Below are 23,815 nucleotides of genomic sequence, written 5' to 3'. Positions count from 1 at the left end.
AGTTCGGACAGCTGTCTCCATCGGCGCCAAGCATCACCGAGGTTAGAAGCATCCAGAGCCAGTGGCGGGGGTGGTTTAAAACAATCCAACATCGGTCAAATGTGAATACACCGCTGCCACCATGGAAAGAGCCAGACAAAGGTTCAAGACCAACTGTGATGTTTTATTCTCGACGCCGTGGCGCCGTTGCGTGCATGCACAACAACGACTATTCCTACATATATGACACGTACAATGGCTTCGTGTATTCTAATAATTTCTCGATTTCTTATGCGCATTTATAGATAAACACAATGCCCCAAGTTATGATCGTTTTCATATGAGACGGTGCATAAATTTCGGTAACATCAGAGTGCTGGTATGCTCCGAACCAGGAAGTAAACTTTTTTTCTCTCTCTTCTCTTCTCTTTTTGTTTTTGCTTGCCACGAGATTGCGAAAAGGTAAAATACGTTGGCGCTAATTGAATAATTCGGTATTAACACTAAATTGCGAATAATCGTAACTGCGAATAATATGCGAATTTCCGGGCCACACATGTACGGGCACGTGAGAGCGAAGAAACAACGTGTGTGGTTGTTGTTTGTTGCTCGCGGTTTGAATATTTATTTACAATTTTTTATTTTTTTTATTTTTTACGGGCACGTACTCGTCTATCTATAATTCCAGCAATGTGTATGTGTGTGTCTGTGTGTGTGTGTGTGTGTGTGTGTGTGTGTCTGTCTGTCTGTCTGTCTGTGACCGCTGTTTCTCAACAACCACTGGGCCGATCAAATTGAAACTTGCCAGCAATATTGCTGGGGCCCTGTGGATGTGCCTTTTCAAGGTTTGATATTAATCGGACAAGTGGTTCCAAAGTTATGGCCATTCATTTACCAAACCAATGAAAGGACACGTTGCTGCGTCGGCCTGTGCGCGGCCGGCCGACGATGACGTCACGTGCCGTGCCGGTTACGATGGGGAAAGGGTGCCGTGGCGGAGGAGTGGCAATGGTCAATGGCAGCGAATGTCATGGCAAGCAAAGACAAGAAGGTAAACTTGATTTTAATTTGGATTTTAATTAACTCTGTGTGTGTAAGTATCACAGCAGTTGTTACTTCAATACAAGCGATAATTCGTGGAATTCTTGAGGTCGGACATACGTCACAGTCACGTGACTCGCTTGGTAACGCGACCGCCATGTTGGCAAAGGGGAAAACAAACGCAGCGCCGATCGCAGACTCACGCACATCGTGGTTTTACTTGCACGCAAAGCCGTGATTTTTTTTTTCTGTCGATGTTTTTCAGATAAATTGTTGATACATTGTGTTCACCCAAGTGTTTGCAATGTCACATCGATTTATGGAACATTTGTGAGGTGATGCGTTGGCCAGATATCGAGCCAAAATACAATTGACTGGCCTTGATTGTTGCCCCCACCAGTACCCCGGTGATTCGTGGATCGACAACCCGAAGGAATGGCCGAACGTGCAATACCCGGACGGATACACGTATCTAGTCAAGACACCAGGTATGTAATTCAATTTTAAACCAAGTTTTAACTGTGTATTATCTAATATTACTGTACTGGAGTGTTAATATATTATTTCAATTATTTATGAACTCCTGAGCTGACGTGGCGAGTTAGTAATAGTTTTAATTGACCTGCCTTGTCTGTACCGTGTAACGGTGAGTCATCTGTGTTAGTTGTGGGTCACTCACTGACCCAGCAAGGATGTCAATGAATGATTAAAATATTGCTCACATTCATGTTGTATAAATTCTGTGTTATCCCTGATTTTAATGATGTGCATGACTCTGTGTATGAGCATTGCCCTATGTGAGTGAGCATGTGTGCCTGTGTGTCTCTCCGTTTTGTAATGATGTAGCAGTGCGTGGCTATTTCTTGTGGCTGTTGAGTTGAAGCGCCTGGGCTGTGGACAAGACTGCAGTGGAACTTTAAGGAAAGGCCGACACATTGTCATTGAATTTAGTTTGCAAGTTCTAATCCTATTAATGGCCATCAAGGGCCAAGGCATTAATGTTTTTGCTTGATGTACCATCGCTTAATTGCCCTGGTACTATTTTAATAACTAACCACAGAATATATTTTTATTTTTAATCTCAGGAGTGTTTACACATGACGCAATGAAAAACTACCGATCACTGGAAGCCCACAAATTTTTTGTCTCATGGCTCTAAGCCACAGAAGTCTCCTCTCTGGTTCAGTAGCCCTACTTGGTATGAGATAAAAGGAGAGTTCTGAATTTTTTGCCTTGTAATACAGCAACTGTGTGGCCGAAAATACAACAACTTTTCGGCATTGTAGCAAATAATAATGTGTAATAAAGGCTACGAATGAAACAAACTTGTAACAGGTACGAGTCGAGTGCCGTGCGATAGTGCTAGCGCTACATACACCGCTGCAACGCATAGCAGGGCGATCCGAGCGAACGAGATACTTTGTTTTCCCCTTCGCCAGTGTTGCTATGCGGATATTGCATTATGGGTCGGCGAAGTTCCTGGATGTCCGACCCCGAGAATGCATGTGAACATTCCATATGGGCACGCACCACTTCTGGATAGTGATGACAATGTATTGTAATAATTTCTCGATTTCTTATGCGCATTTATAGATAAACACAATGCCCCAATCCAGTCATCGTTTACGAGAGCGAAGGAACGGCCTGTGTAGCTGTTTCTGGCTCGTGGTTTTAAAGTTTTTTTTGGGGGGGGGGGGGAGGAGGGGGTTGCACATACCAGCACGCACATACAGGCACGCGAGAGCGAAGGAACGGCCTGTGTGTTTGTTTCTGGCTCGCGGTTTGAAAGTTTTTTTTTTTTTTTTTTTTTTTTTTGGTTTGCACATACAGCCACGCACGTATGGGCCATGCACGTACGGGCACATACTAGTCTATCTATAATTCCAGCAATGTGTGTCTATGTGTGTGTCTGTGACCACTGTTTCTCCACAACCACTGGTCCGATCTAATTGAAACCTTCCAAGTATATTGCTGGGCCCTGAGTATGTGCCTTTTCAAGGTTTTATATTAATCGGACAAGTGCTTCCCAAGTTATGGCCATTTATTTACCAACCAATGACAAGACACGTTGCTGCATAGGCGTGGCCGATGGGGAAGAGAACCTCAGCCGCGTTCCCCATTACGGGTTAAAACGTACGGACTTCCGGATAGTGATGACTTACTGTATTCTAATAATTTCTCGATTTCTTATGTGCATTTATAGATAAACACAATGCCCCAATCCAGTCGTCGTTTGCGAGAGTGAAGGAACTGCCTGTTTGGTTGTTTGAATTTTTTTTTTTCACGTACGTTTTTTTTTCTTCTTTTTTCTCTCTTCTCTTCTCTTTGTGTTTTTCCTTGCGATGACATTGCGAAAAGGCAAAATACGTTGGCGCTAATTGAATAATTGGCCATTAAAACGAAATTGCGAATAATCGTAATGCGATATGCGAACTTCCGGACAGTGAGGACTTAACTTCCAGATAGTGACGACTTACTGTATTCTTTATCGATTTTTTTCTCGATTTTTTTTTTCTCTTCATCGACTTACTGTATTCTTTCTTTCTCGATTTCTGTACTTTCTCGATTTCTTTCTCGATTTTCTTTAACACAATGCCCAATCCAGTCGTCGTTTATGAGAGCGAAGGAATGGCCTGTGTAGTTGTTTGAAAGATTTTTTTTTGCACGTACGGACACGCACATATGGGCACGCACGTACGGACGTGCACTCGTTAACAAAAAAAGTATATATATTTTTATATGTATATATTATATGTATATATATGTGTATATCCAGGGGTTTCCTTAGAGGCCGGTTATCGGCGACCCACAGCCGTCTACTCAGAGAAAAAATGTCAAAGGTCGCCGCCTACTTCAGCAGCGATTTTTCTATTTTTTTTTTGTCGCCACAAAATCTCTACACCCCCTGTTTTGAAATCCGAGACCAAAACACATGAGTATTTCGTTAAAAGCGGGCTTACTTTTACTGTTAGTACTCTCGCCAGGTCTAGCACAACACTGACGTAAAAATAACACAAGCAGCTAAAACACGCCTCCTGCAATAGAGAGTTCTCTGCTTTAGCCTCGTTTTGGACTGTTGGCCTGATACCCTGATACCATACAACAATGACCTCAACAAAATAAACTTTGTAGGCCTCGCAGTTTCGGTGCTGAAACGATGGCATCGAAACGAAAATCCCTGTTTGACTTTGGATTTTCGAAAAAGTCCAAAGACATGGGAGGTAAACTTCTGGCCATCAGTAACTGGTCTAAACTTGCACTCTCGCAAGTGCGACGTTCTTGTTGTTTCACGAAACACGTGTTTCACCTCGTCCATTTTCAGCTTTTGTCAAGTGATGCGGCTCCAAAATACACAGTCACCCGTTGTGCCTTTTTCATTTATAAAGTAATTAGCCTCTAAGTTTAAAGCAGCTTTGTACATGTTATTATTCCATGGTTATTTACACTGAAAATCGCTGTTTATTCACTGAAGTGAAGGCCAAGTATGAGCAGCTGTGAACTGGCCAACTGAATAGTGGTACCGCAGGTACATGCATGTACCATAGACTTGCGAGCTTTCGTTGACGGGATAACAACACGGTATTGGCGGATAATGTAAGGTGGAAGTTTAACAAAATTGGGATTGTGACTGTGACACAGTATTCACACTTAGACTGTTTGATTGGTTGACTGATTGAAGCGAGCTGACATCAAATAAAGAAATTATCAGAAAACGAGTGAAGTTAAATACATGTTTATCATTCATTTTCAAACAATAAACTAGTCTGAAGTTATTAGTTTGAGCTGTTTATTAAATCAAAACAAAACATAATAAAATAATAATAAACAATATTTAACAAAGTAAAATGAAATCAAAGAGGGAAAATATTGTTGTGGTTGAGGAAATTCGCAAACCACCATTCAGGTCCCGTAGGTGAGATATCTCTGTAAGTACATGTGTAGTTAGCCCAAACCCGTTGTTTAGAGGGAATAAATGTCATTCATTCGGGCTGCGACCCTTTAAGATAACCGTTTTTCTGTTCTATCTTTATTTTGAGCCAACCAGGTCTCAACCGCCATCACACAACAACCACCAACCGCAACGCCGCTTCACAACAACAACAACAACAACGCCAACAGCCACGACCTTTACCTTCACAACTCGCTCTCGCAAACATCGCATCACCACCATTCCAAGCTTCGCCATGGCCATAAACCACCACAATAAACCCTCCACCACCTTCACCTCTCCTCCTTCTGCCGCCATTCCCGCACCGCTTGTGGGCGCCGAGCGTCAGGCTGTCCTGGCCTTGTACAGGGCGCGACCTGAGCCGCGGGTACAAAGAGCGGCCTTTCCGAGGGGAAGTCGGATCAGGAATGATTCACGCCCACTTCTGTTCCGTCCTATCAGCGAGCGCGGGGCGATTTGGCCCAGCCTCCAGGCGCGTCGGAGTAGAATCGATATATGCAGATTCGCGGATCAGGAATGATTCACGCCCACTTTTCCTCTGTCCAATGGGCGAGCGTGGCTCCGCCCCCGAGCCAATCCTGATCCGAAAATCTGCATATGGTTTCTCCTGTCGCACTATAAAGCGCCGAGCGCCGGGCGAATCGAGTTGGAGAAGAGTTTCGGGTTCGGGTTCGAGGGAGAGAAGAGGTTCTGTTTCGGGCTCGAGGGAGAGAAGAGTTTCTGTTTCGGGCTCGAGGGAGAGAAGAGTTTCTGTTTCGGGCTCGAGGGAGAGAAGAGTTTCTGTTTCGGGCTCGAGGGAGAGAAGAGTTTCTGTTTCGGGCTCGAGGGAGAGAAGAGTTTCTGTTTCGGGCTCGAGTGAGAGAAGAGTTTCTGTTTCAGGCTCGAGTGAGAGAAGAGTTTCTGTTTTGGGCTCGAGTTGGAGAGTGGAGGTTTTTTCTGTTTCGGGCTCGGGCGAGTCGTGGCGGCGGCGGCGAAGTGTGGTAGCAGCAGTCAAGACGGGTCTGGAAGAGAGGCGGTCTGTCGGGGAGCTGCAGAGAGGAGAAGCCGGGAACGCGGTCGAGGGCGCAGTGGAGTCGCTCGTCGAGGGACCCAAGCAAGCCAGCTATCCTCTTTCCCTAGAGCATCAACAACCCCCCCCTGTTTCCCCCCGCGCTGAGATAGTGCGAAAAGGGGGGCCCCGTTCCCACCCCATTCCAGGCAGTGCCAGCGAGGCCCGCGGAGTCGGGGCACCGCCGCCATTTTGCGGCTCATCACAAGACGGGTAGGCTCTACGCGGTCTCGCGCCCACAGCCCACGTCTGCCCCCTTGTCGTAGAGGGTGGTCCTTTTTCTTTTGCTTTGGAGTATGTGTGTTGTCGGCGCCGTCTGTAAAGTAAAACTGTGTAAGTGTTGCCGTGTGCTCGCGTAGTCGGTAGTAGATCTGCATTGTGTTTCTTTTGTTGCAATTGCTTTTGGTGCATAATTGTTGTGTTTCTTTTGTTGCAATTGCTTTTGTTGCATAATTGTTGTGTTTCTTTTACATTTGCTTTTGGTGCATAATTGTTGTAATTGTATATGTGTGCTTTCCGTTTGCCGCGGAATAAATGTGAATTATGTTGACCTGTTTTTCCCGTTTCGCTTCATCTTTTCTTTAATTGAATCTCCATCTTACTTCACATAAAGGGTTGGTCGTGGGCTAAATACGCCCAATAATTAATCGAAACCGTCGAGGTTGACGATAACACCGCTCGGTTATCCCGATAGTACGGAACGGGTCGCTTAAAGTGGCCCGTGTCCGAAGTCGACCTGCGGCGAGGTGCGATCACCCGGTCTACCCTCCGTGTGGGTACTTAGGTAGGTCGAATTTGGCGAACAACCCTATCCCACGCGGGGGGCCGATTGGCACGATCGTGGTGAGGCCGAAAGGCCCACCCGTGACTAGTTCCCGGCGTTAGTCCGAGAGGGTCACGACGGAATTGTTTTCGGTGGGCGACGTGCCGCGATTCGAGTTACGTGGCCGCTCGCATGCCGGCGGGCGCGAATTCGCAACAATATACATAAAATGAATGAATGAAAGAAAAAAACCACCTGTTTTTGTGGAGTTTTTCCACCCCAACCGCATGATAATATGAGAACTATTTCATGTCAGAAATCATTCATTCTAGAATGCATCTCCAGCCATCTAGGATCCTCCGGCTTCCTGGGCCCTGGACCCCGACCATACAGCTGCGCTCGCTTCGCTTGTGGTGATGGTAACCTGCTACTTTTTAATGGTAGCCTCCTACTCCAAAAAATAAGGAAATCCCTGGTATATCTATCTATAATTCCAGCAATCTGAGTGCGTGTGTCTGTGCCTGTGTCTGTGCCTGTGTCTGTGTCTGTGTCTGTGCCTGTGTCTGTGTCTGTGTCTGTGTCTGTGTCTGTGACCGCTGTTTCTCGACAATCACTGGTCCGATCTAATTGAAACTTGCCAGCTATATTGCTGGGGCCTTGTGGATGTACCTTTTCAAGGTTTGATATTAATCGGACAAGTGCTTCCCAAGTTATGGCCATTTATTTACCAACCAATGACAAGACACATTGCTGCGGCCATATATTTACCAACCAATGACAAGACACGTTGCTGCGTAGGGGTGGCCGATGGGGAAGAGAACCTCAGCCGCGTTCCCCATTACGGGTTACAATGTACAGACTTCCCGATAGTGATGACTTCGTGTATTATAATAATTTCTCGATTTCTTATGTGCATTTATAGATATACACAATGCCCCAATCCAGTCGTCGTTTACGAGAGCGAAGGAACGGCCTGTGTGGCTGTTTGAAATTTTTTTTATTTTTATTTTTTTCTCTTCTCTTCTCTTTGTGTTTTTCCTTGCGATGACATTGCGAAAAGGCAAAATACGTTGGCGCTAATTGAATAATTGGCCATTAGCACTAAATTGCGAATAATCGTAACTGTGATATGCGAACTTCCGGACAGTGAGGACTTAACTTCCGGACTTCTGGATAGTGACGACTTACAGTATTCTTTCTCGACTTATCGACTTGCTGTATTCTTTCTTTCTCGATTTCTGTACTTTCTCGATTTTTTTTTTCTCGATTTCTGTACTTTCTCGATTTTTTTTTTCTCGATTTCTGTACTTTTTCGATTTTTTTCTCGATTTTTCTTAAAGACAATGCCCCAATCCAGTTGTCGTTTACGACAGCGAAGGAACGGCCTGTGTATTTGTTTAAAAAAAATTTTTTTTTTTTGGGTTTTTATTTTTATTTTTTTCTCTTCTTTTCTCTTTGTGTTTTTCCTTGCGATGACATTGCGAAAAAGCAAAATACGTTGGCGCTAATTGAATAATTGGCCATTAAAACTAAATTGTGAATAATCGTAACTGTGATATGCGAACTTCCGGACAGTGAGGACTTAACTTCCGGACTTCTGGATAGTGACGACTTGCTGTATTCTTTCTTTCTCGATTTCTGTGCTTTCTCGATTTTTTTTTTTCTCGATTTCTGTACTTTCTCGATTTTTTTTTCTCGATTTTATTAAACACAATGCCCCAATCCAGTCGTCGTTTACGACAGCGAAGGAACGGCCTGTGTGGTTGTTTGAAAGTTTTTTTTGTTTGTTTTTTTTGGTTTGCACATACGGTCACACATGTGGGTGCACACACGTACGGGCACGCGAGAGTGAAGGAACGGCCTGTGTGGTTGTTTCTGGCAAGTGGTTTGAAAGTTTGTTTTTTTTTGCACGTACGGTCAAGCACGTATGGGCATGAATGTATGGGCATGCATGGGCACGTACTAGTATATATAAATGTATATATTTCTATATATATTGTTATGGTTGTGGAAATTCGCAAACCACCATTCAGGTCCCATAGGTGCGATATCTCTGTAAGCACATGTGAAGTTAGCCCAAACCCATTGTATAGAGGGAATTTATGTGATCCATCCGGGCTGTGACGCTTTGAGTTAGCCATTTTTTCTGTTCTAGCTTTTATTTCAAACAAACAGCATCTCAACAACCACGCCATCCCCACCACAGCGCCAAACACACAACAACCACGCCGCCTCCACCATCAATGCTATCACATCTTCGCCACTCGCCATTCAGTAGGCCCTGTGCGGTTACGATCTCCGGGAACAAACAAAAACCAACCACTATGCTCGGGGGTTTTCCTGCCTGTTTTTCCCGTCGAGGTTCTCCGCGCTCGGTGTGGAGGATGGGCGATGCAGGGGTCAAAGGTGAGAAATGGTGGGGCCCTCTTTTTGGGGGAATAATTCCCTGGCTCCACGCCAAGACTGACTCCCCCCGGCCCCCGCACGGCGCGGGGTGGAGGGAAAGCGAGAGGTCACGCCCCCTTCGAGAGGCTTCTCCAAGAAGCTCGAAGGGAGGCGGGGCCGAAAACGGGGCGGAGCGAAGGGCGGAGCCCCGTGCTACAAAAGGCGGACAGGACGGACCTTGATGGTGGTTGGGTTGGTTGGTCGAGAGTTGGAGTGAGGGTAGGTCTTCATGGTCGTCTTCTGGCTCGACTCGCAAGCTTGTGGTTCCTGCCTTGCTTCTTTGACCCGTGCGCGAGCGCGGAAAACAGCGCCGAACAAACCCCGTCCTTTTCCCCAACACCCCGTCCGTACAGTCGAGCGGACCACACGAGCGACACGCGGCATGAGCTCGCGGAGCACGCCGGAGGGGCTCGGAGTTGCGGTCGCAGAAGGAGGACTCGACACGCTCAGGGAAGTCGCGACTTCCATTTTCTTTTGGGGTTTGGTGTAAAGGTGTGTGTGTGGCGCCAGTCAGGTGAAGTAAAACTGTTAAGTGTTGCCGTGTGCTCGCGTATTCGGTCGTAGCTCTGCGTTGTTGTTTTAAATTGCTTTATGTGCATTCTGTTTGGCTGTATATGTGTGCTCTCCGTGTGCCACGGAATAAATGTGCATTATGTTGAACTGTTTTCCCGTTTCGCTTCGTCTTTTCTTTAATTGAATCTCCATCTTGCTTCATGTAACGGGTTCGTCGTGGGCTCAATACGCCCGATAATTAATCGGAACCGTCGAGGCCGACGATAACACTGCTCGGTTATCCCGATAGCACGGAACGGATCGCTTAAGCGGCCCGTGTCCTGAGTTGACCTGTGGCGAGGTGCGATAGCCCGGTCTACCATCCGCGTGGGTACTTAGGTAGGTCGAGTTTGGCGAACAACCCTATCCCATGCGGGTGGCCGATTGGCACGATCGTGGTGAGGCCGAAAGGCCCACCCGTGACTAGCTCCCGGCGTTAGTCCAAGAGGGTCACGACAGAATTGTCCGTCCGGTGGGCGAAGTGCCGCAATTCGAGTTACGTGGCCGTTCGCACGCCGGCGGGCGCGAATTCGCAACAATATGTATATTGATATATATATATATATATATATATATATATATATATATATATATATATATATATATATATATATATATATATAGACAGTAGACGAGGCGTAAGTCATCACCATCGGAACCGAGAAAAAGTGACGACTAAGACATGTAATATGATGACTTGCACGTATGCGAACATTTATGATGACTGTGGGGTGAAGGATGAAGTTGCGCGTGGCCTGGACACGTACGTGTGAGAGGGCGCAACAATCTCTAAGCCGGCTATTGTACCAAAAATGAAACACAATCCTCGGGGCATAGGTGAGGGTTCATTGGTGAGTTGGAAAGTGATCAAGCAAAGATGGAATTCATGAATCACTTTATCAAAAGTAAAGATAATGAACAACTGTAAGAACTCGTATACCATCGGTGATGGTGTATGACCATCGACAAATGTGGAATGAATGGCTGTTGGAATTCATTCATTGGAATGAATGTAGAATGAGTTTTCATATGGAATGAAAACTCACATACCATCGACAAATTACATGACACACAGTCATCGTGATGACTACCACTCAATACCTATGTGAAAGTGAGTGTGGTGATGTACAAAACAAGCCAATATAAAACCATGATCGGACTTCAACACGAAGCTCGATGGATCCTTCACTCCTTCCCCAGACTGCATTGCGCAGCCTGTCTACCTCTTCAATGCATGTGGGACGGCACGCTGACTGAGCTGAATGCAGCGCAGTAATAAATAACCTATCAATGGTGGTGTACACCAATGAGCACGCATCACGATTCCATGAAATCGGGCTTCTCGCGAGGTAGAAGTTCTGTGTGACGAGTTAGGCATGGTAATTTACTTGACTTTCCATTACGCGGGAACGGACAACATCTGATGACTTAGACGAAGTGACGACTTGGAGATGACGACTTACAGACTTTATTCAAAGGGATTTAACATTAGATAAATTCGGGACTTTTTGACGCTGCCGACTTAGGCGAAGTGACGAGTTACATGCTGCCGACTTACGCCTAGTCTACTGTATATATATATATATATATATATATATATATATATATATATATATATATATATATATATATATATATATATATATATATATATATATATATATTTATATATATATTTATATATATATATATATATATATATATATATATTTATATATATATATATATATATATATATATATATATATATATATATATATATATATAAATATTTATAAATATATATATATATATACATATATATATATATATACATATATATATATATATATATATATATATATATATATATATATAAATATGTATAGTGACATAGGATAGTGCCGACAGCCTACAGCACCTTTCAAAATTTTCACCTTTCGCTGGTGCTGGAAAAAAAATAAATATATATATATATTGTTGTTGCCCAGGGTCAGGACGAGAAGACCGCGAGGGGGGAAAGCTATCTCAGGTTCCCACCAGACACTCCGGAGTCGCAGGCCGTCGCACACAGATAACTCCGTGACACGGCGGGTCGTTAAACGACCATGAACGCCAATAACTCAACCACCTGACCTCCGACTCAGGTTTATCCGGTTCCCTAAAATAATAACTTGACCTAATTATCGGGGAACAAGCCCTCGGTACACCTTGTCTGAAACGGGTCACCTTACCGGGTCAGATGCAGCCGAGCGACACTGCCAAGGAACGTACCAGTTAGTAGAATGTATCGTTGGGAGACAAAGTCCTGGCTCGGCTAGATACCGACTATGCTGGACCAATGAAAGAAGAGACATAAATGAGCTGGGAACATTTCTGCACAAGCATTTATTAACAAACAGGCAAGTAAAAATGTGTGGCACAATGAATGGATTTATTATTGTATGCAAGAAGTGATAGTAAGGAATTTATGGGGTGCAACAACAAGGCAAGAAACTTTCAAAAGCAGATCCAGACAGACTTATCCCGATTTATTTATTCTACACTCTTAACTTTGGCAAATACAGGTGCTATGACACACACACACACACACACACACACACACACACACACACACACACACACACACACACCTCGATGAAGAGGAATTAATCAGAAGAAGGGAGAGGAGATGAGGGCTAACGGTCTCGCAATACCTTACAGGGTCAGCCTGCCTCGCTACCCTGTATATTTTGGGGGATGCTCCACTGAGCGATCCCAGTTCAAGAGTCGGTGCATTGTCTCCTGATTGGTTACTGTGCCGGGTGCAGCGCGTGCACCGGTTCAGAGAATAGGCGGGGAGACGGCAAGGAATTGTGGTCGGTGGAAACAGCAGGTGAAAAGGCAGGTGGAAGGTGGAGTCAGGCAGGTGGGCGGTGGAAGGCGGAGTCAGCACACGAGGCAGGCAGAGCACCAGGTGAATGCAGAGACCACAGCTTTCGAACGGCCCCGCAATCTGCCCTCCACAAGCCCCATGTTGCAGGGCAGGGGCGACGACCCAAAGCGACGAGCCACCACCCAAATCGCATGCCCCCACTGGACCCTGGCCCCTATGGCCGGAAGCGGCCACACCCGGCAAGACATGGCCGAGCCGCAGAATTGTCCTGCACCAAACTCTGCGACATGATTCGCCCTGCACCGAACTCCCGGGCCGCGTTCTGGTGACCGGCTGAGGGTCGCACCAGCCCCGCACGCCCGCCCGGGCACCCCTGGCGCTTTGCGGTTGGCGCTGATCAATGCGCCTGCTCCGTCCGCATGCCACGCGGCCCGAGCGATCTGGGCCATGCATTTGCGCCTCTGCTTGGTGGCCACTGCATTGAGGCGGATGTGCGAGGAGATATCAGTGGCCGAGGTGGTGAGTGAAGGTCGATGGTAAGACGCCGTCGCAAACCAGTGCGCAGACCCGAATGAAGACGTGCGCCACATGCACCCCGCACAGCACGATGGAAACCACCACAGGGCTGCGCACGCATCTGCCATCATGCATGTGGTTATTTATCACAGGGCCGGGCGCGTGTCTGCCATCGTGCATGTGGTTAGCACACAGTGGTGATCCTCACAGGCGGCCGCCTGAGCGCACTGCCAGCCCCGATGTGCATCATGGATTGAAGGAAAAGATTGGATACAAACCAGGGTCGAAAAGAAGACCGAAGTACCAGATGCAGACCCGAATGAAAGGGCATGCTGCGCGTGTCCTGCACAGTTGGAGGAGGTTATCGCTGGGCTGCGTGCGTGTCTGTTATCATGGTTTAATGTATGATTCTATGATCTTCAAAGACACACTATTCTTGCACCTGTCTCATCGTCTTGTTTGTGTTTCTCCTCTCATGGTACTACACCACTGCAACCAGCCTCTCTTCCACTGTAAATGCACTGGTGTCTGCCATCTTGGTTTATTTCATGAATAAGAGGAAAGAGTTGGAATGAAGACAGAGATTGAATGGAAAAATGGAGATATAATTAGACCAAGCTGTAAGACCCACGCAACGCACTTCATCCCGTTAACCCATTAGACATGAGGGAAATGTCTAACTGCATATATACTAATGAAATAACTGTCTGGGGAACACTATGTTGGGTGCCATTGCCTTAGAGGCATACGGTTTCCAGAACTGCAACATTATATATCAGAGAGATTTAATGTGCTGCTTCAAGTACTGTGCTCAACTGCTTCTCTTCACGAACACAGCATGTGTGTTGGATCAAAACGGTGCTGGATGACGAGTTTTGAAGCCAAGAAAAGAAATCTCAATTCTATCCTGAGCACAAGTTTAATAAGAGGTGCCTGAAGGGCTCGGCCAAACGTGCGGCCTCTCCAGGTGGGGAGAAGCTCGCATTGTGCTCAAACCAAACACGTCTGCAGGCCATCTGTGTTATAGATTGATTTAACACTCTCCAATCATGTGATTTCTGCTCTGTGATAAATGTAGTGTAACATTCGCCTCTTGTTCACAATGTGTAACTGCGTTGTGAATGTATCGTGTTGTGCTTTATTGTAAATGAGTTATTGAGTTTTGCAAGTAATGCTCAGGTGCTTCAAGGTAGACGGTTTAAAGGCTTTTTGGGTTGAGCCTTTTTCAGGAAGACGAGCTGCTCATGGATTCTTAGTTTTTGATTGTTGTTGTACCTATGAAACAGAATCCTAGGCTAAACTTGAACAACACTTCTCTGTTATGGAATTTTGAGGTACAATTGAATATATATATATATATATATATATATATATATATATATATATATATATATATATATATATACATATATATATATATATTTTTTTTAGTGGCCGGTTCTGTATTTGGTGATGCGTAGTGTGGAACTGTATTTGTCACGGATAATTTTCGAATAGACGTGAACTCGACTTTATATCATATCGACAAAGAAACATTTCATATCGAGTGTTGAGATGACAGAACGAAGGCTCGTATTGCCAAGACCTAGGCCTAAACATGGCAATGATGGCACCACAGACCCATTCATCATTGGTTCTGTGCTTTCACAAGTGAGTGTTTTGTTTTGTCCTTTGGATGAAACCGAGCTGTGAGTTTCATGTCTGTACGTGACCGTCACGTCGTGACGACACTTTTCTCCAAATGTTCTCTTCTATAGAAATAGGAGCATGCAGTTTTGATTGATATATAAAGGTCTTGGTTAAATTAATTGTATTGCTCGCTTTGTTTTGTGACCATTCCTTGGTGATTGTGTCCTTTTAGATGTGAATTCCAATTATTTTTATGGTGGTGTCAGCTTGGAGAGCTGCATCATGGATCAAGAACATATTTGGTTCTTCACTCGGCGGTTGCTTCAGATGTATGTGATATCATGCGGAACATATTTGAAAAGGTGAAGCATTTCAAAATGGCGTAGGTTGAAAGAAACGTCGTCCTTCCGAGTTGGGTGCATTCAGTTTTGAGTCTCCCACTTCTCCAAGCATCTTTAGTTCATCAAGATGAGTTGTGACTTCAACGGACATGCTTTAGCTCGTCCACAATTCCTGATTGCTGGTTGTTGGCTTCGTTGAGGCAGAAAAAATGAGTTTGTCTCCTGAAATGGGTCTTCACCTCACCATGAAGGAGTTTAATTGAGGTCGCAGTTTCCAGGCCTGATGGATCAGAGACTATCGACCAGGAACGAATAATGATGCAGAGCGTTCGGTGGGGAGTTGAAAGTTGGCCAGGACACCAGCACACAACATCGGCCTGTTCTTTCCCATGTATACTGGAAGGATAATGGACAGGATCTGTAAAAATGCAACAAATTCCTCAGACATCTTCATTGAGGTGGTGAATGGATGATGTGTTCATGATACGTTGCAACCAAACAACTACATTTACGACGATGTTGTTATGATTAAGGTGTTTCTCAAGATATCCGACATGAATCAGACTCTCACTCACTCCCACTCGATGACAAATACCTCTTTTAAAGACCACCAATGTGCGTGATAATGTCAGATGGAGTTAAAACTGAAAATAGAAGTAAACAGCAAGTTGTGAAATCATCACTACACTCTTCATGTTCAAAATAAACTCGTGCAGCACACCTTTAGAATGTAATGGGTTACATCGGGAAATGTACTTTTTTTTTTCTTCGCAAGATTGAGGCTCATGGAAGAGCAAAGACACTACTGACGTCATCACTTACCGCATCCGGTGAAAAGTTTTTGCTTTTCTCATTCACTGAGTGAGTAACCGACGGCCATGGACCTAATTTTGTTTGATGGACAAATGTTGAATACTTAACTTGATAATTCTATTTGCACATGCTGGCACTTCTTCGATGAAAAAATTCACAGACAGGTTGGTGGTCTCTGTCTTCCACCACCTCCTTTCTGGTCTCCGTCTTTCTGGTCTCTGTATTCTACCAGCTCAAACCCTCCTATCTACTTTTTAACAATCCTTTTGAAGAAGTTCAGTCACTCAAACTTCTGGTGTCACTATAAGCAATGACTTTCTTAGTTGAAGCACACCACCAAGTTGGCATCCAAAGCCAGTTGCTGACCAGGAATCCTCCATCGTACAAAGTACCTCCTTGGCACACCTGAATCCTTATCCCCCTCCAAGGCCTTCATCCTCAGCTTGATGGAGCACTGCTCTCCCATTTGGGCTTGTGCCACTGACTCACATCTTGCTCAGCCTGATGCCATGGATACCAAGGCCTTCAAGATCATTGCAATCTCCCATGATGAAGTTGACTCCATGTTCCTATCTCTTTCCCATCGTAGACAGGTCAGTAATCTTTCTGGTCTTTCACCCTCTGCTCTTTCCATGCCCTGTACCTCCAGGTTTCTGCAGGGCAAACACGGTCCACCTCCTTCTGGTGAAACTCTCAAAAACCAGAATCACTGCTCACCTCCTCTCATTCGTTTTTCTTTTCTCCCACCTGTGGAATTAACTTCTATATTCTCTTCAATCTCCTCTAAGTCTTCAAGACAGATGTTTACCACCATCTCAGATCATCCCCAATCCAAAACCATGATCTTTTCTGCCCTTGTTAACCCGCCCGTCCTGATCTGTTCAGTGTACTCTTACGAGCTCTTCCTCGAGCCTCGACTATGTATTCAAAAACGATAGTCTGGTGGTGCTTTTCCATTCTGAATGCCTTTATTTAAAGCTTTTCTCACCGAGGGAGCCTCGTAAGTGGAGGAGGCCGGTGGGCCGACCACTTGCCTTGTGGTTGCAGCAGGTTGATCGGCATCTAAGGGAGATCAGGATGGGCCAGGCATCTGCCTGGGGGATGGCCAGACGGAAGCCCCTGGAGTACCGGCGGAAAGTGGACGCAGCGACGCACTGCTCTGGCGCGTGCTCACATACCTGACCTGACCTGACCTGATTAAAGACAGTAATAAAAAGGGAATGTTTCATTATTGTGGGTGGAATGATGGGTATCTTCTGTGCTCGGTCCTTTGGAATGAAGAAGTTTTGACCTGTAAGAGTCTCACAAGTATGACGCAAGCTTGTTCTTGGTTATCTCTTCTCGAAGACGTCTTCTGATCAATGACGTCTTCTCGAAGTGGTGATTAGGGTTCGAGAAGCCAAAAAAAAACACCATGCCTCATTTTCCAGCATTTTGACACCGAAGTTGTCCTGCCAGTTGATGCTGAGTGCTTGAGAGACGGAAACTTCTGATATGCTTGTCTACCTGTGAGCATGAAAGTCAAGTCGGTGAACTTAATGGCTCGTCATTCAATTTTCTTTTCGCATGAAAATGCCTCTTATTACTATGGTGCTGTAGTGAAACGACACACAGGGGTATTGTAGCGAGGCGGTAGAGCCGTGCTCACGATTAATAGTGTTTCTCGAGTGGATGTGAAGTTGGTGCTCCTGTTAATGTGCTCGATTTGACGAATGTGTTTCCTGGCATGATTTCTGGTTTGAAGAGCGTTCAAAAGGTTTGAGGAATGAGATGCTCATGCATTTCCAAGACGTGCTAACGACGTTCACAATTTTTCAATAAGTCAGAAAAAAAAACGTTTTTTTTTTTTAAATGAGAAAAACATGTTGGGATGGAATTCCAAAAAAACGACCAAATGAGATTGGAAGTAATTAATGACGGTGAATGAATGACACCACAATACAACACCACAATCCTTTTACGGATTGACAACACCTTCCCGAGTACTTTAGCGATGTATTCTGGTGTCTTTGTATCAGTCTTGGTAGTTCTGAAAATGCAGAATGAAAGTTAAAGGCTTATGACTTCACTCTATAGTAGCTTTCTAGCATATCATTTTGTCCACATCAGCAAGTTGCCCGTGCCTGCATGGGATTCTAAATGAGGTAAGGATGGACGATGGCATCTTCTGTCATCAAGCCAGCAAACCAGCAAGCCAGGAGCAACAATTCCAATTTATTTCCACATCTGATGCAATTTAAATGCTCTCATGGTGGCGAGGTGCTCCATTTGAAACTGTTTGTTCAATATATGTAGCATTTTGATGTCTGGGTCCGTAATAATAGTTTGTATTGGTGTCAAAGCCAGTGACCTATTGCGAGTTAATGGTAGAATTTGATGGGGTGGCCATTTTTTCCCATGGCATCCCTACATATGGAGGACGACTGTATCCGTGATATGCCAGTATGTGGAATTACATTTATTTTTAAGTTGCATGAAATTTTACATCTTGTTTTTTTTTCTTACATGCTCTGACCTTAAAACTGTTATCAGATTTCCTGTGCACTCACAGGCAGTGGTTGCTTTGGATGGAGTTCTCTCCTTGCCTCAAACTTGAGAGGCTCGTGTCTCTTAAAGTATCATTCTGAAACCAATACTGTTCCTGATATACATCAATGATGTCTTCTCGCCACCAGAAAATCATTTGTATCACTTTGACGATGACTCCACTCTGTGCAGAAGAGTTTCTAGTCCCTTCATCAGGCAGGCCACTAAATAATCCCTCGCTACCAAGATTCTGAAGACTTATCCCTCTCTACCGAGATGTTGAAGCAATCCCTCTCCACCAAGATGCTGAAGACTAACCCTCTCGACCGAAATGTTGAAGCAACCCCTGGCTACCAAGATGCTGAAGACTAATTCACTCTGGACCAAGATGCTGAAGCAACTTCTGGCTACAAAGATACCACGCCAATCCCTCTCTGCCAACATGCCACCGCAATTCCTCTCTATCAAAATGCTACAGCAATCCCTCCCTACCAAGATGCCATGGCAATCCCTCCCTTCCAAGATTCCACGGCAATCCCTTTCTGCCAACATGCCACCACAATTCCTCTCTATCAAAATGCTACAGCAATCCCTCCCTACAAAGATGCCATGCCAATCCCTCTCTACCAACATGCCGCCGCAACTCCTCTCTATCAAAATGCTACAGCAATCCCTCCCTACCGAGATGCCATGGCAATCCTTCCCTCCCAAGATTCCACGGCAATCCCTTTCTACAGAGATGCCACAGCAATCGCTCTCTACCAAAATTGGTGCCAATCCCTCTTTACTGAGATTTGCGCAAATCCCTTCCTACTGAGATGCCACAGCAATCTCTCTCTCTACCAAAATTGGGTGCCAATCCTTCACTACCGAGATTACGTGCTAATCCATCTTTTCTGAGGTTGTGGGCCAAACCTTCCCTACCGAGATTATGTGGCAATCTCTCTTTACTGAGATGCCACGGCAACTCTTCTCGACCGAGATGCCTCCCAATCCACTATGCCTAACATGTCAGTCATGGTCTACCAGAACTCTTTACTCGTTACCCTCCCAAAGTCTGGACTTGACATTCACCTCCATCCATCCACCCCCTCCTCTCAGCGTTGTGACTGCCTCATGAATCTGTTGTTTTGAGCTTTTCCCTCTCGAAGCTCAAATCTTCAAACAAACGACCACATCATGGTCTCTTCCATTTCCAACTCGGCTCGACTGTCCCCACTGACACCCTGTTCCCACCTTTCACCAGGAATTTCACCTCTTGTTCAGTGATCCATGTGTAAGGTCTTTTTCTAGTGATTTCCCTTTACCACATCTTACATCTGTTGACCCTTTGCCCCAAGTGATTCTGTTCTTCCATGATCCTCTAACTTTTGGAAAAGAATGTAGAAAATTAATTGCAAACACATGATGGAGTTTCTTCACCAAGCGGTGTGTACCTTTGTGGCAACTCCATAATAATGTCAGAGGTGGGATTAATTGGAGTGGTGGCAGTGTTGGAGGCACATAAAGATGTCATATACACCATTCCACATGATGGCTGCATATGGGAATATGGCATGGAGACTTGTTGATGATCAGCTCAAGGAATATCACAAGGTTTTGTGTGAAGGCCATGTGACTTGCTCAGCAGTGATGAGACATACTCTGAAAACTGGGCACTGAATTTGCCACTAAGAAACGGCAGGTTGTTGATTGTGTTCCAAACAAGTGGTGGCACTTTTTCCTGGAAGCATGACAAGTGGGAGCATGGGGCGTGTGCCTTATAGGTGAAGGCGTAAGGATACCTGTGCAACATATCCTGGTCATTAGTGCGAGTGCTGTGGAATATTGAGCTGAATGCAGCAGATCAATGTAGCTGTGGCAACGGAGACAAACCAGAGGGAGGAGAAGCAAGAGGTCACATGAGTGTTTGACTAATATGACGATGGCTGCAAGGGAGCTTTATTTGCATTTTTGCAGGTGTTATCCTGGACAACTTAAAGTATGTTCATGTGTTTGTTCTCGACTGTATGTTAGCGCATGCCTGTGCTCTCATATAATGTATGTGTGTGTCTATCTAACCGTGCCAAAGACCGGTGGGGTGTGCTCGTCCAGCCTATAGGTTTTACACCATACCTCAAACCACTGGCAGTATGGACAAACACACAGTCTGGAACGGGTGCGCTTGAAAATGAAGCACTAAATCCATGAACCTTGGGGGTCTTGGAGAAGTGTTTTGACCATCGGTGATATCAGTAAAGGTGAGTCTTCTGGAGCAGGCCATTTAAAAATGAACCTTCCTTTGAGCTTTCTTGCTATAATAGTAGGCTCTTGTATCGTTGAATACCTGAGTGGGCTCTCGTTCATCGTCTTTAAAATGGCTTTCTCAAGGTGAGAAAGATCCGGCTCCATGTTTGCTTATATTTCCATGTGTGTTGTGGGTGAGTCTGGAGGGCTTCCAGGAGTAAGTCATCCCCTCCATCACCCAAGGTGCACTTCATCAACGCCCACATTGAAATGGACATTATTTTAGATCACATACAAAACGATTTATTGTAAATGAATAATTTAAAGCAGATAAATAGGCGATGAAGCATTAAAGACAAATTTACAGCGATAGAAACAAATGATCGGTTTCTTTATTCTCCAGCAAAACACCTAATCATCAAACTTGAAGGCTGCAAGTCGGGACTCGATTTATAATACGTTAAGGGTAAAACATATAATCCGTATTGTTTTGGTGACCTTGTCCTCTGGCTGTTAACTTTCAGCAGAACCGATTTCCTTGTACAAACGTTCTTCTACTGCTAAGCAGAGCTCCTCTTCAATTCCCCTCGACACCGAAAATGACCTCCTGCCCTTTGAAGCCATCACGGATTTCTCATAAATGCAAACGGCTCTGGTAATGGGATGTCACCGTATTGGGAAGCACAGAGTTCCAAATTCCTTTCATCCTTTCAAGGTACCATGGTGAGTGTTCTCCCACCACTCAAACATTCCCACCATGAGTAATGCAGACTGAACTGTCTGAAGTTCACCATTAGCATACTTTAAATGTACGCTGGTAAAGTGCTTTACCGTGGTTACATTCAGGGAGAGAGCTCTGGTTGGGAGTCACAGTGGAGTCAAATTCTATTGTAATTCCTGTTCGTGTTGTCCGTGCAGTAAGAGGTTGTATGTGAGCATGGCAAATGTCTCAAAATGTAAGCCAACTCCCTCGTCTGCATCATGTGAACTTGTTCCCAGAGTGTATTTGAACTCGTTTCGACATTTGTGCCGGTACCATGGCCACATCACACGTACCAGGTGGATGGGTTGGGTTATCAGGTGTGGTGCGTGCACAAGATGTTACAGGAGAGAATTCTGAAATGAATCCAAGATACGCCATTGATTTGTAGATGTGAACTGTTCTCAGTATAGATGGAAGCTCATGGATGCCCTTTTTGTAATATGTGTGTGTGTGTGTATATATATATATATATATATATATATATATATATATATATATATATATATATATATATATATATATATATTTATATTTATATATATATATATATATATATATTTATATATATATATAATTTTTTTTTCCTTCCTTTTTTTTTTCAACCACAACTGAAAATCTCAAAGTGGTTGTACACCTCTTTCCCTCATTCACATATTGTCTGACTGCTCATCTCTCTTGTAGTCTTTTATAAGAGGAAAGGTAACATAGATACCTTGCTGTGCACCTATTGCTCTAAAAATGTAAACCCTTTCTACCAGTCGTGATGTTCTCCACTTTTTCAGAAAAAGTTGCTTGACAAGATATACAAATGATATTGTCTGCAATGTGACGTCCACCCTATCTAAATGCAAATAACTTTTCTTCTTTTTCTTACACGCATCCTAACACCGTTTCACTTTCATTCAAGGGTCAAACTCTAACTGATCCTGAATCCACTTTGTATCCACGATGCGTGTTCTGAGCATTCTTTGGATGTATGATCATTTTGAAACCATTCTTGTACGTTTTATCAAGAGTCTGTCCGAGCGAGCAAACACCGAAACCCATCAGCACTTCTGCTCTCCTCGTCGCAAGTACTCATTGCGCCTGATTATCAGATTCGTTTATTTATATGGTTTTATTTTTTCATTTGTGTCCTCTGAGACTTCCATTCGAGTCATTGAGAGCTTGAGCGGTGCGCTGCACTTTACTGCACATTTGTGCACTTGTGATGTGAGCAAACCGAAAGTTTATTTTGAACTTTGGGGCTCAAACCTGAACTTCACGACTAAACTCACATGATGCTGTGTGCGATACTAAACTGCGATAATGTGTGTGAAGATTATGTTGAGCATATGTCTCATTTACCTGACAAAACCCAACGTATCAGTGACGTCAGTAGAAATGAACAATTGAGAGAAATATGAATGAGAAAGGACAAAAGACAGAGGCTGACTGGGGATTAGTAAATCTCATGCTACAGATCAACAGTATGATTTTTTCCTTTTTTTACCTGTGACATCTCGCAGGTCTATAAGAGCTTCGTGTTGCTGTTGCTGTTGCTGTTGATCTTGTTGAGGGTCGAATTTTGGAATGTGCACCCATTGGTTGGACATCTGCCAGACCACACCCACATCTGTCGCTTGACTCCACCCACCATATCACCCAGACAAAAATATATGGCTGCCATCTTGGTTTTCTGGGAGGCCTCTGCTGAGTATACACTGGCCGGGGTTGTTGCATCAGATTTCCATTGGCTTTGTTTGGGTTGAGTGTTAATCACAATGAGGGACCCCCAAAAAATCGAATCGTATGTCAAATAAAAATTGTCGAATAAGGTTTAATCAAGCCCATCAGCACACGTGGTACATGCTTCCCTTAAAAAATAGCGTTACATAATTTTTGAATGGCCCTGTATTGGGGTTAAACAATCTGTAACTGTGTGAAAAATCTGCTCGTTCTGATATGACTGTGACGAATCAAAGTATTTCCAAATCGGCCCATTACCAGATTTTTTTAAAGTCAATTCATTCACGCCTAATGGTGAAGTCCCATACCGTACCTCAAATTACCATGCGCAGGCTTTTCCAATGAACAAATGGTTTATTAAAACAGAGAGTGGGAGGGTGGAAGAGAGGGGGAGGTGCACACTCACACACGCTCACACACACACCCTAGTGTTGGCTTAGTGGTTAGGGTGGTGGCTTAGGATCCTCGGGTCCTGAGTTCAAACCCCGTCGGCCGCTGAAATAATACACCAGGGGGTTGACTCAGCCTGTCATCCTTCCGAGGTCGGCGAAATGAGTACCAGTTCCAGTGTGTGTACTGGTAGAGGGGCACTGCATCAGCGACACAGTCACGCTTCAAGAAATGATAGCTACCCCGGCAGCT

The 23,815-nt window shown here is 44.6% G+C and overlaps 1 long non-coding RNA gene across 2 annotated transcripts in view; it reads left to right on the top strand.

The window, feature by feature from the left end:
* Positions 1 to 1,174: 1,174 nt before the first annotated feature.
* The window catches only part of LOC147013239 (uncharacterized), a 178,012-nt gene continuing 155,371 nt past the window's right edge, over positions 1,175 to 23,815 (top strand). For both annotated transcript variants that reach the window (XR_015051246.1, XR_015051245.1), the window contains exon 1: positions 1,175 to 1,508. This is a non-coding gene — a long non-coding RNA (uncharacterized LOC147013239). The remainder of the gene's footprint in view (positions 1,509 to 23,815) is intronic.

Source organism: Eptatretus burgeri, chromosome 14 (assembly GCF_056783735.1).
Source record: "Eptatretus burgeri isolate ZD-2024b chromosome 14, Ebu_testis_v1, whole genome shotgun sequence".
Lineage (NCBI taxonomy): Eukaryota > Metazoa > Chordata > Myxini > Myxiniformes > Myxinidae > Eptatretus > Eptatretus burgeri.
The sequence above is the reverse complement of the archived record's forward strand: the minus strand, read 5'-3'. Positions and strand labels throughout refer to the sequence as shown.